The sequence below is a fragment of the Rhamphochromis longiceps genome, linkage group LG15 (genome assembly GCF_057381845.1).
Source record: "Rhamphochromis longiceps isolate RC_006_pf linkage group LG15, R_longiceps_female_GT1.1, whole genome shotgun sequence".
NCBI lineage: Eukaryota > Metazoa > Chordata > Actinopteri > Cichliformes > Cichlidae > Rhamphochromis > Rhamphochromis longiceps.
This window is the reverse complement of record NC_140571.1, coordinates 1,514,035-1,527,140: the sequence shown is the minus strand read 5'-3', so window position 1 is coordinate 1,527,140 and position 13,106 is coordinate 1,514,035. Positions and strand designations below refer to the sequence as shown.

At 42.4% G+C, this 13,106-nt stretch overlaps 1 long non-coding RNA gene across 1 annotated transcript; it reads right to left on the bottom strand.

Moving 5' to 3' along the window:
* Positions 1-2,046: 2,046 nt before the first annotated feature.
* LOC146651769 (uncharacterized) lies at positions 2,047-12,803 on the bottom strand. Its single transcript, XR_014907674.1, has 3 exons — positions 3,717-12,803; positions 3,432-3,518; positions 2,047-3,045 (listed from the first exon to the last, which is right to left on the bottom strand). It is a non-coding gene; the product is annotated as an uncharacterized LOC146651769 (long non-coding RNA).
* Positions 12,804-13,106: the final 303 nt, after the last annotated feature.

Here is a 13,106-nt window from a genome sequence, read left to right as displayed (position 1 = left end):
CAGTTGGCGCATTGTGTGCTTAGTAGATGATGGCTTGTGTGTACTGTTTGATACGGAAACACCATTTTTACGAAGGTGTGGAGAGTTAATCTAGCTGTGTTTGCTTTTGCAAGAGAACTACAATGTTTTGATGATTGGGTGACAGGTTTTCTTATTTGTGTGAAGAGTTTTGCAAAATTAGCCAATAGTTACAAAAAATGTGCTTAAGCAATCAGAAAAAACTGTAAAGCAGACGTGTCCCCGGCCTTTGCTTGGCTGAGCCTGCGGATCGATCCCAGCGTTTTATTATCTGAGAACAGGACCGCTCTCTCTCTCTCGCTCATGCACGCACTCATTGCTTCTTATAGTTTTACCTCATCTCAATAATAGTGCAGCGCTGTCTTTGCCTGAACTGCCTGTATAGAAGTGAACAACTTCCACCCATAGTTCTTAGGGAACTCATGCAGTATGTATGGCATCGATCGGAGAACAAACACAGAGCTCCCCTGCATCCTTTGCTCCTCTCGCTTACCCCGGAGACATTGTTTATCTTGTTTATATGTTGGCCCGGTTGCCTGGTCTTAGTGAGTCTGTTTGTTGTTTGTTGCTTTCTTGGCAAAAAGAAGAAAAAAAGTGTACAGTGAGGCATCAAGTGTGGGGACAGTCAGATCTCATCTCTTCTAATGGTCGTATTCTGCCCCATCATGCTGCCAATCAGCAGTCACCCTGACTCACGACGCTCAAGAACGAAACAAAAAAGAAGCCAGAAGACAGAAGCAGGTGAGGAAAAGAAAGTAAATTCAGTGAAGTCAAGTTTGAAAGAACTACTTTCTGCCACACGGCTCAGCAGAAAAGTCTCGCTTCAGATTTCATAGCCGGAGAACTCTCAGTGAGACCACGCCGTTGCGTCGTGCGCACTGTCGTCCCCATAAACAAATGGGTTTTAACACAATCACTTCCCCCAGAAGTGGCTTTGTGCGTCTGGAGCTGTTGTGGTGACCGGGATAGAAATACGCAGACTAACATAAATGTGACGGATCGCCCACACCGGCCACTTTTATGGAACTTCTATTTCACACATCATCTCAAAATCTCCCATAAATGCTCAGCTGAGTGCATATCCAGTTATTGGGGTTACCTGCACATGAATGTACATTATATTTACGGCATATTCCTGTTATTGAATCAAACCGCCCCACTTTTTCCCCCAGAGTTGCCGAAAGGCGACGCAATCCTTCCTCTCGCTTGTCTTCATTACCTCTTCCTGCGTGTTGAGTGGTGTGGATTTAATCCAGCAAATCGGAGGGACAATAGCTTTTTTCCTGGATTCACCTCATCAGTGTATTTCAGGCGAGGAGCGTACTTAACACACAGCGAGTGTTCTGTATGTATGCGGCACGCCGGTAATGCCGCCGCTGTTTGCTGGCCACTTATTCCTCATCAATGGAGAGCTGTCTTTCTTGAACGATGAGTCTGAGACGAGAGGCTGTTTTGTAAGGAAGTGAAGGTGATCATCTGGAAAAAGTTGCACTGGCAGTGATTAGAATTCACTTTGCCTTCTTCGGGATAATTACGCTGATTACACGTCAATAAAACTTCCCTTCATTAATTCCAAAACTTAAACGCTGCAGGCTGCCTGTGATTGTGAAGAGCGTTTCTCTCCGCAATACAATTGATGGCACAGTTGAGAAGCCTCTAATGCAGCATTTAGATAACAGTGTGCTGAAACGTCTAAAGACATCCAGAAACACTGAAATGGTGTCAGTTTGTATGCAAGAAACTTCATTTATCTTCTGTTTAACCACAACACAAAACTCTTTTGTATCCTGATAAATATCATCTTAAATCAGAAATCCATTTGTATACATGCAGACGTGTCTTTATTTAAACTGCTGAAGCACAATGAGCTCAACACGTGGACGTGGCCTTAGACAGCAGTGGACAAAACCTCACGGATGCATCCACCTGCTAACTTGTCATTGAACTCGTGGCCATAATGCATGCTTCATTATTCATTATTACATCATTACATTTAAGAGAAGAAGAAAGGAAACTAACCAGCAGACCTTGAGTAAAGAATTCATTTAATTTCTATTCATTTATTTTGTGAAATATAGCAAATGCATAAAGAAGAAGCTTGTTCTCTTTGCTGGGAATTAAGTACTGACGTTTTGTCAAAGCTGCTGCTATTTCAAAAGATCCACACAATACGTCATTAGCCTGGAGGTCATACCAGCTGATTATAGCAAGCATAGATATACATCATTATCTAACGTGCACGGTGTAGGATAGATACATACTTTAGTTATCCCCAAGGTGAAACTTACAAAGCTATATTTTAATCTACATTATCTTATTTGGATTAAACTGATGATCCATCCTCTTCCTACTGTCCTTGTCAGAGTCACAGGAGGGCCTGTCCCAGCTGTCCCGGGAGGCAGGGTACACCCCGGACAGGTCACCAGTCAACCAGGCAACCATTCGCACCTATGGGCAATTTGGAGTTACCAATTAACCTAACCCCACTAACTGCATGTCTTTGGGAGGAAGCCGGAGTACCCGAAGAGAAAACATGCAAACTCCACACAGAAAGAAGCCGGCCTGATGGTGGAATTAAACTCAGGACCGTCTTGCTGTGAGGCAACAGTGCTAACCACTGTGCCACCAGTTCAAACTGATTAAATGCATAATCCTAACCAGCAGAAAAAAGTAGTGAAACTAGAAGACTTAGACGTTAGCTTACTGACTATAAATATAATCATTCACACACATGCGCTGGTTGTTTTTAGACTTATTTGTGCCAAATAAAAGCTAACAAAATACTATAATGTTACTAATTAAACATGAAACACTGATTTATTTAGCAGGCAGATTTTTCAGATTAACTCAACACCAGCGTGGACAAACGTTCCACTTCAGTGACTCCAGTCGGCTACAATGAATCCACAGTGTGAAGCAGGCGTTGTGACATAGAAGCTGGTGTGGATTTACTCAGTTTTGGAGTCGGCCTCAAGTGGTCATTAGAGGAACTGCAGATTTTCAACCCCGGAGATTCCTTTTGCACCCCTTGAGGGAATATATACAGGTAGAAATACGTTAGTCTCTTGTGGTTACAACTGTTTGCTATACTGTTTTATATTTTTTACCAGAAGTGCGTTAACAATCATATTCAATCCCTCTGCCGTCATGTCAGTATTTAAAAAATTATAGCATTCGTTCTAATTTGAAACTTAAAATCAGAAAAATTGATTTTTTCCTTCTATTGTTCCTTTTTAAAAACTAGCCAGCAGAACGATAACCCGGCATCGTTTTTGATTACCTGGAGCAAATTAATTCGTAAGAGTAAAGGACTCTTGAGGAGAAAAGTTCCACTTAAATAGAAACGTTAGCACAATGTCAGCTTAGATCAGTTGTAAGGACACAGATGATAAACGCATTAGTGAAATGCTTACTCATAGAGAGCTCCTCTCGCCTTCCTGTCTTAAACTTCTTAAATCACAGCAGCTGGAAGTCGCTTCTATTCAAATGCCGCAGTTCCCCTGAGCACACGTGGCAGATTGTTAATTACGACAAGTCTGGGGGGAAATTACTTTATTGATTTGCATCAGCTTTGCTATTCTGAGAGAGAATACAGAGAAGCTGAGGCTGAAAATGACTGAGTGTGATCTTTATAGAAAACAACCTATTTCATCCCAGGTGCCAGAGCGAGTGTTTTATGTCACTTGTGACAAATTTACCTTAGCTCCATAACATCTTTATTTGTTATGCGTCGCTGGCGCTCTGCAGCTGAAGTGACCCAGCTTTTGGTCCACTGCGTTCTCCATATGTCTGACAGGGCCCGACGTGACACTGCTGCGGCGCTGCCGGGCCACAGCTGGGAGTGCTGCAAGAGTTCAAAAAGAAAAGGTAGGGTTGTGCAAGAGAGGCTGACTGTCAAAATAGAGCTAAGAAAGTGGAAAAGATTGAATAGAAGAGGAGAGGGAGACTGAGAGCGAAATAAAGAGAGGTCAGAGACTCGAAAGCAGAGGGACAGAGGGAGACGGGGGAAATGTAATGCACCGAGGCCTGAGCCAGATAGACAGAGCCACTCTGGGCAATGAAGACATCAGGACTGACAGGACTGGCTCCAGTCCAGGTAAGAAAAAAATAGACACGCTGTACTGGGAATTAACTGAACGGCCAGGGGCATGGCTTCAACAGCCACGTCTGGAGAACTGACAACTGTAGATGAGCCAGGAGACACTGAGGAAATATGTCAGGCAATCAGCTAAAGCTGACAAGCGTAGCCACAGTTGCTAAAAATCTATTGACTGGATAAGAGCTGACTGCTCGATACGTTGCTCCGGCGCTGCTCAGCCAGGTGGGGGTGGTTCGGTCGGGCCGGTATAATTTTTTCTCGTGTTGAGCGATGAATCTAAATTCAAGTTGTCAACGTGCAAAGCAGCAGAAAAGCTAAACTTACCAACCTGCAGTCACAGCTATTCTCTAACTGCTCTGGTTTCCAATCCAAATACATAAATCCACCACTGCCAAGTGCAATCTGCACCTTTTTGTGTATAAATCAGTCACATCACAACACGACAGGACGCACATTTGAGAAATAAGCAAACAAATCAAAGTCATCTGTAATTGATCTGATGCAGGCGTGTGTGTTTAGCCTTTGGATAATGACTACCACATTATGCTCCTGACATCAGTCGAGTCCAGTTGCCAAGACTAAAAAAGAGCTTTCTTATTTCCGCTTGATGAACAAACACCGGCGCCGGTCCAGCGTCACAGCACGTCTCACAGATTTCCAGCAGGACAAAGAAGAAACTTGCCTACATTAGCATCATACATTAGAGTCATCAGTGCAGGTTTATAGGTGGATAGATTTGTAGCTGCAGTGCTTTAGTTTACCAGCAGCCACATCTTTTACCCTTCTTTAAATTCCTAAGGACGGCCCCTTTGCATTGTGAATGTTGATGAGTGCTGATTAAACACGGTCTATGCAAAAACACCTGTGACAGCCAGTGATATTTACTGGATGTTTATCTACTGCAAAGCAACCTTATTATCTCATTATCTTTGCATTCTGGTGAGCCTTCAATTCCTGCATTGTGCTAAATGAGTCTTATTAACTTCCTCCTTCGTCCTTGAGAGTGCGGAGACATTAGAAAAACAGGTTGATGATGGGGATAATCTTTACTATAGCTTATTTACAGAAGACGTTACTCACAGGGCGATGGACAGTCGCATATTCATATCAAACATATTACAGCTGGACATAGATGCATAAAATGGGACAGGCTTTTCAAGCTTCTTGTTTCTTGTAATTAAGGTCCCGGAGCACGTTTTTTATGCAGGCTGTGTGTCAGTGTCATCAGGTATTTGCAATTTACAACAGGGGTGTGCCAAAACAAGAGGAAGCAACAAAGTGAGAAAAAGGCTACCTGGCAAGTAGTTGCAAGAGGCTGCTGGCTGTTACTGGGTGAAACTGGTTGCAAAGAGAGCTCTGCACCAAAAGCAGGTTACTGTAGCCGCCCATACTTAACATGGAGACACCAAACTGGCTGCAAACATTCGTCACTTAGTCTTTAGACCAGAAACTGGATCTAACCACTGCTGCGAACATGTTTTAACAGGGACAGCATTTATTATTTAGAACAGTTTCTGTTTCCGATTTCTCTTCTACTTTTCACAGTTTCAGTACAGCTCGGTGAATAGACGTTTGCAAGTTAGCCGACCTTTCTAATGCAAACTATTGGTGATGGCAGAAACCTGCTATCAACCGAAGCAATCACAGGGAGGTTTTTAGTGCTGCACTATATTCATCTTTTTTGAATAATTTCATGCTAACAACTGCTGCAACCTTCATCTACTCTCAAACCAGTTAGAGACGCTCCAACCATTCCCTGGGGACTGGAGGGTGTCACTGACTATCCTTTAGGCCTACATGAGGGGCCTTCAGGGACTGATGTTACATTGACCCTGGCAGCTACTAGCAGCCAGTTACCTTAATGAGAACGTCTGGGACCAAAAGTATATCTGTCAAATTCTTTGCCAGAGTATCAGTCAGATTATTTGAATGTTCTGGGACCAACTTAAGACTTTAAGCTACAGGTGGATGAAAAGTCAGAGGCTGTAACTATTTCTTTGTGGGTACCAGAGGACACATTTCAGGGTAATCCAGCCCACAGCTTTTAAAATATTCCATTAAAGACCAAATATTTCCTGATGATATTAATTTCTATAAATATTTTCTGCATATGAATATTCAGGATCTGTTAGGTAGAGACGATATTTTTGGTACCAGAGTCCTTTTAGTGTCGATGCTCGTGGTCTGAGGACTATTGACTAATCGTGTTTGCATTTGCTGACATGCACTGCGTCGTCATTGATTAAATAATCAAAAGGGATTAATGACAGTTTTTATTAGTGTTAGCATTTCATCCGCTGGCTGCACCAATAGCCCTAAAACTTTCATGGTTGCCCCCGGCGATCATGCTCACACGCTCCCAGACTGTGTCGGCACTAGAGCGCAATCTCATAACCAACATAAGTATATTGTATAGCACATATAGCCATAATAGATTTATAGCATATTTTAGATAAACTCTTCATGGTTTTTTGGTTTTTTGCTGACTTTATACATAAATTCTTGCCTCTTTTTTTATAAATCACAATTCCTACAATAAACTTTAAAGCTGCAAACAGAAGCATATGTTTTCTGGATTATTAATTGGCCTGCCCACTGTTTGCCAGGAACATTACAGCATAATTGTGGCTTGGCTGACATAGCTACATCAAATGCAGGCTGGGTAACAAACTAAGCATCTGCCATCCCTCCCTATTCTCTGCCTCTAATGTCGTTACACTTGATTCAAGGCAGTTTGTTACTATCGACTGCTGAGCAATGATGCATTACTGATCGCTCACACAGTTTCTGTCTTTATAAGCTTGCTGGTTTTCACTGGCTTCTCAAACAAGCTGCTCTCCCCCCAACCAATAATCCACAAAACCAGGAAAAGCTGGCGTAATTAAGTATCGATCACTGAGGCCAGGTAAAGTTTTGTGAGTGGCCAGATATTCGTCACAGTGTAAGAGTAATGAAACTGCATCGTTTCCCCCCCGAGTCGGACTTGAAATACACAAATATCCAGGTCACGGTGAGGTCGTAGAGTCTGATGACTCATAAGCTTAAAGAATTTACCTGATAAATCTTTTGTGTCATTTTTTATTGATATAAATTCAATTCCATCCCCTTAACTTACAAATGTCCTTGGCCTCTTTGTGAATTGCGCAATATTACATTTTGATGACAGTGAAGAAACTTATAAGTGTGTGTGTGTGTGTGTGTGTGTGTGTGTGTGTGTGTGTGTTATTGCCAAGCAGCACTATCTTGCCACAAGACTATATTTTCTGTGAGTTTACAGCATGTTCACAGTTGAGAGTGTTTTACTGCTGATTGAATCACATTGTAAGTGTGTCTTTCATCCCTTTATATCTTTACACGCTGCTAATGCTAGTTTACACAGGCATTGATGGAGCAGACGTCCTGAGTAAATCCTTGAATGAATTTGACCTCACGTCAGTTTTTTCCGTGGGACACGAGCTTTGTTGACGGCTCGGTAAAGAAAATTTAAAGACTTCTTTTTTTAAACACAAACGAGGTTTATGGCCTTAAAAAGGGCTTGTGCTGGAGTCTGGAGCTCTCTGTTCCTATTTCCACTTGTTGAGAATATACAGCATGCTAACTGTTTACAATTCGAAGTTCTACAGATCTAAATTTATCCTGTTTCTCCTTCCTGTTTGCTGGCTATGTAGGAGCGTATACAGTGCATGTATTTGTGTGAGCGCATGCAGATAGAGTCTTACTAGACAGCCTGCTCCCCTGCAGAGACTCTGATTAGCTCCTCTCTCCGGGACCGAGACCTCACCCAGCATCTGTATTGCTGCTCCGTGACCTTATTGATGAGCCGCCACAGCCATGACAAGTATGCCATGTGTCAGAGGACGCCCGTAGGAGAAACAGGAGTAAGTCGGGACACCTGTGTGGAATTCCCGGGTCTTTGTTGCTCCAACACTGCTCAATGACTTTAAAATGAATGACCAGGATGTTCTCGCCTTCTTTTGTAATGGTTATGTACTAGCTTTGATTTCTGCTAACCCTCCTTTTCTCTGAAGAGTTCCATCTGTTTTGCTGTTTGACTGAAGCATCCATTTAACTTCAGTCAACCTGTTTTCTCAACCGATATCTAATTCAGGGTCCTCGGGGGAGGTAGAGTCTATCCCAGCTGACGTACACCCTGGACAGGTGGCCAGTCACAGAGCTAACGCACAGAGGCAGGCGTTCACACTCACATCCATGCCTGCAGCAGATTTAGATTCGCAAGTTAACACAACAAGCGCACTTTGGACTGTGAGAGGAAGGCCACAGGCGAAGAGAAAAAGAGAGAACAAGCCCCCGCTGACCAGGAGATTCAAACCTAGAACCTCCTTGTTGTGAGGTACCCGTGCTGCACGGCAACAACGTGCCTCCCTCCGGTCTGTTCCTTCCATTATTTTTGCAGCGTGTCGTATTTCCACAGAAGGTGTGACAGTAACGTCTCGGTTCTGATGAAGACAGGTCGCCATTCTGCCATCCAATGAAAACGGTGCTGTGATTATCAGCGGTCATCAAGGGATGTGCAGCTTTCAATCGATCGGTGCTCGTCCGTTACGCTGTTGCTGAACCGCAGCATTTCTCCACACGTTTTAAATATGGTTAAATATAGTCCAAACCCTCTTTGCATCGAGCAGTTGCACGAATACCTAACGAGTCCTTTGATTGCCGTTCACTCTTTTCTGTTACGTGCTCTGATAGCTTCACTATGGGCTTGTGCAGAGTAGTTTCTTAGTTCGTATAGTTTTCAAGCCTGGTTTTTCTTTGAAGTTAATGGCATCCTAGCTTCTTATAGAATTGACTGCAATGACCTACTTTATTTTTTTTCTTTTGTAGTCGCCCTCATTTACATTTGTCATTTACTCAGAGTAAACGCAGCGCACAGCCCTCTCCATCGGTCTGTTTTTGGGAGAAATGTTCTAGCTGATCATAGAAATGCTAGCAAAGCACTGCTGACTGTGAATGTTTCACAGTGTTCAGAGTCAAGGGTCCAAACACGTGAGGGTCAACCCCCAACATACAACAACAAAAACAATTGAATTTAATTTAGTGTCTAAACTTGATTTCTGTTATATCGTAGTCTATAGTAGGACAGAATTACTTCTGCATATTCAGATCAAATCTTATAAATTGCCTTCAGTGCCATTTTTAGGCTTATTTGTTTTTTTATTGTCAAATATGAAAGCAGAGGCCAAAACACTGTAAAATCTTCCACCCAAAATTACTGACGTTGCAGTTCCCAACAACTCAAAAAAGAGAAAACAGAAGGAACCGAAACGGCTCCTAAAACGTTTCCTGAGAAGTCTGTTAAAATCGAAACAACAGGACGACAAGCTCCCTGGCAACAGCACGAAAAGGATTTTTTCACAAAGTCAGGACACAGATTCTCTTCGTACACGCTCCTTGTTAGCTGGCAGTGGTCTGCACTTGGCTGCAGCTCCACAGGTTCACCAGCTGATAGCAGATAAGCCTAAACCTGTGGCCCACAGAGCCTGGAGAGCAAAACAGAACACACGGTACTGTATTAGCACATTTTAATATTTACTAAGAAACAGAGTGGTGGGTGTAGCAGGATAGAGAAAGATATTTTTTATGTGCAATTCAAATTCCAAAAATGTTGGGATGATGAGGAAAACTGAAATAAAAACAGAATGCAATGATTTGCAATCTCATATTTTATTCGCAGTGTGATGTTTTTGCAGTGATCAGACTCACAAGGTTTATTTATAGAACTCAAGGAATTAACAAAAAACAGCCAGGTAACTGGAGGGAAACTGGTTATTAGCCAGTGCTGGCTGATTATGGTCATTTGCAAATGGTTAAAAGCCTCAAGCAGACTTCTGGGTAACTTGAGGTGCTTACCTGTAAACCTTTAAACAACAGGTGAGTCTTTGTTTCTCACTCCATATTGGGACAGAGGTAAGGACTTCAAGGGACGCGCAACAAACCTCTGGTAGGTATCTTGGAAGCAAGCAAGGAGAGAGGATTCCAGAATGGAAAGCACAAGTACAAAGACTAGACTGGGTGAACCAGTTTATCACCATAGCAGACAAAACAATGTGGAGGAAGGTGGCAGCCACAGCTGGTCCTGGTGACAGGATGTGAAGGTACGAGGAAAGGACGGCTCTGCCCTTAAGTGGCGGCACAGGTAGGCCCCACCTCTCCATGTGAGAGGATACATAAGATTTTAGCTTATTTTGAATTTGCATGTTGGTACAGGGGCACCAGAATGCTGAGAATCAAGGAAAGATTTTAGAATAATGTTTCTAAATGTAGAATTGAGAAGTCTTTCAATATCCAGTCATTTCTAGTAGATAATATCATCAAAAGAGTCAAAGAATCTGGAGACTTCTCTGTGTGCAAGTGACAAGGCCCATGATCTTCTAGACTTTACGCAGCACTGGATTTAAAACTGTGATGATTGAATCGTGGAAATCACTGCATGGGCTAAGGAACACTTCTCTGGACCACCGCTGATTTAAAATGGATAGAGGCAAAGTGGAAAACTGTGGAACTGCCTGTGCTCAGTTCTAACGCCTGGACCTCTGATGGTGTGGGATGTATTAGTTAGCAAATCTGGAAAGGCACCATCAATGCTTTGAACTGTGTTCAAGTTTTAGAGCAAGAATTTTTCACCAGGCAAGAATAAAACAAGATTCGTCACTCAAATGTCCAACAGCTGGTCTCTTCAGATGTTTCGGGTTGACGTAAGAGTTTTGGGAAGATAATCGCGAAGCTTAATGTTAGCCTGCTCTATCCTTGGTTCGTGATAATTGTCCTGTTGGAGCACTCAGTTGTGTTCAAGTTTTAACCATCTAACTGTTGATTTGAGGTGAAGTTCGTCGTCCTAGACTATTCCGTCAGGTTTGTGCAATGTACCAGTAACGCAGAGGTGTTTGCCTCCAAACTCCTCTGACCATACCTCTGGCTAAATAGCTCGATCTTTGTGTGTTCTGGCCATAAAAAGAAGACGTTTGGCTTTGTGGGGAGCTGCAAGTTTCATTGGAGCTAAAGGTGTCGGTGTTGGCGCAGAGGCTTTTTGACACAGTCCATGGCTCTTAGTTCTTTGTGGGCAGTGACATTGTTGTTTCCAGTTTATGGCCAGTTTGCAAAGTTGTGACATGTCTGAATAACTGGTGTTTGGTTACTGGTGATCTCTGAGAGACCTTCACAGCTTGTGTCAGTCTACAGTTCTCATCCTCAGAACAATGGAAAAGTCTAAAGAGCTCAGTAAACAGCCGAGCATTGGTCAATCCGGTCAGTGCCAGAGTAAATGCAAAACCAGTTCAAACACGTGCACCCAATTCTCCAGTTATTAAAGTGCATTAAGGATGTATGCCGTGCAAACAGTTAAAAAACATTAATTACCATGACATGCATCCCCACGATCCCCACGCCATCAAATTCAAAATGCTTCATTTTTTCATCGTAAACATTCGATGTGTTTTCTGTGTTTCATTGTGGATAAAATATGGCTGCGTTCTCTTTCTACACGTTATAGTGTCCCAGTGTTTTTGGAGCTGGTAATTATAGTAGAGGTGTAAAACGGGGGCATATAACGCTGCTTTTTTATTTGGGAAGAAAAATTACAGATACAAAAAACAAAAATGTTGACAAAATGGAACGTGATCATATTTTGTTGCCCACTTAAGTATGTTTTCCAAGACATTTCTGAAGCTTACCACAGTGTTTATCGGGAGTGGTATTTGCATAATACGTCTAAATTGCTTCCATTGTGGGACTTGCAAAGGAGGACAGGCATTCAAGAAAATTGATCCATTGATCCAATTTGCACAAACAAAAATAATGTCTGTTTCTAACCAACAATACTTCGAACAAGGACAGCCTGGAGTGTGTATAAAGCAAACAGCAATGCTGCTCTTAGCTGAAGTGGTTGTGTGTTTAAATCTTTTATGCAGCATCTGCATTAAGGTCATTGTAAAGTTACTATCCGTTCCATTTCTCGCAGCAACCTTTTCTTTTCATGCTTTTCTCTTTATCTGTCTGTGCTGCATATCTCTCCCCGTGGCACAGCTCTCCTCTCTACACTTGTGAGCGTCTTATCTGGGCAGCACTGTCTTCACGGATGCACAGATGTTGATATCAGCCCATTGCATCACTCTTTTCTCCTGAACACAGGTAGGAGAAAAGAAAGCTCTACAAAAGGAGCAGAAATAAATCATCTGGCCTTTGTTATTCTAATTCAAAATGGTGAAGACGGAGGCATGAGCTGCTAAAAATACAGAACAGATTAGAAAAACACAAGTATAAATTATATCTACTCCACACAGGTACAAGTTCTCACTTCAGAAGTTAGAAAACAAGTTTCACGAGGTCTGAAAATAGTTGTTCATAAACGTGGAACAGTTTTCCATACTTCAGTAAACTCTGCTTTGGATTTGCTAAAACAAATACCAGTTGCACTGGCACGAAACATAATAATGCTTTTTTTTCCCTTAATTTTGTACTAATAGAATGAAATACGACAAGAATAAATGGAACAGAAAGAAGGCACACCATCTGCTGCTGTAAAAAGCTCACACTCTAAAATTAATTTAAGCTCAAACAAAATGCTAATCAGCCAAACAAGCCAGGTGATAATCACCACCTTTATTTGGCAGAGCAGCATGCTAACATTTGAGCTGGGTAGCAGGGAATTATCATGCACACACACATACACACACACGTGTATATAATGTAAAATTATTAAACCATACTAGGAAAAGAAAAGGCCAACAACACGCCTGACTGTGTGCCAGCTGTCTTGAAACACATCTGGGCACTGACTGTTATTTTGAAGTACTGGCTTAGTTACACTAAAAATGGAAAGGCGGCCTCCTTGCGACTAGGAAAAGGTCGGTGATTGTTCAGTAGCTCGATGCAGCTGTGATGCTCTCAGAGGCTGAGGGCGTTGCAGGGGAGGGACCCATCTGCAAACAGTCCCAGTCCTGACTGCCATCTCTCTCAGACAGATTGGTGAAAG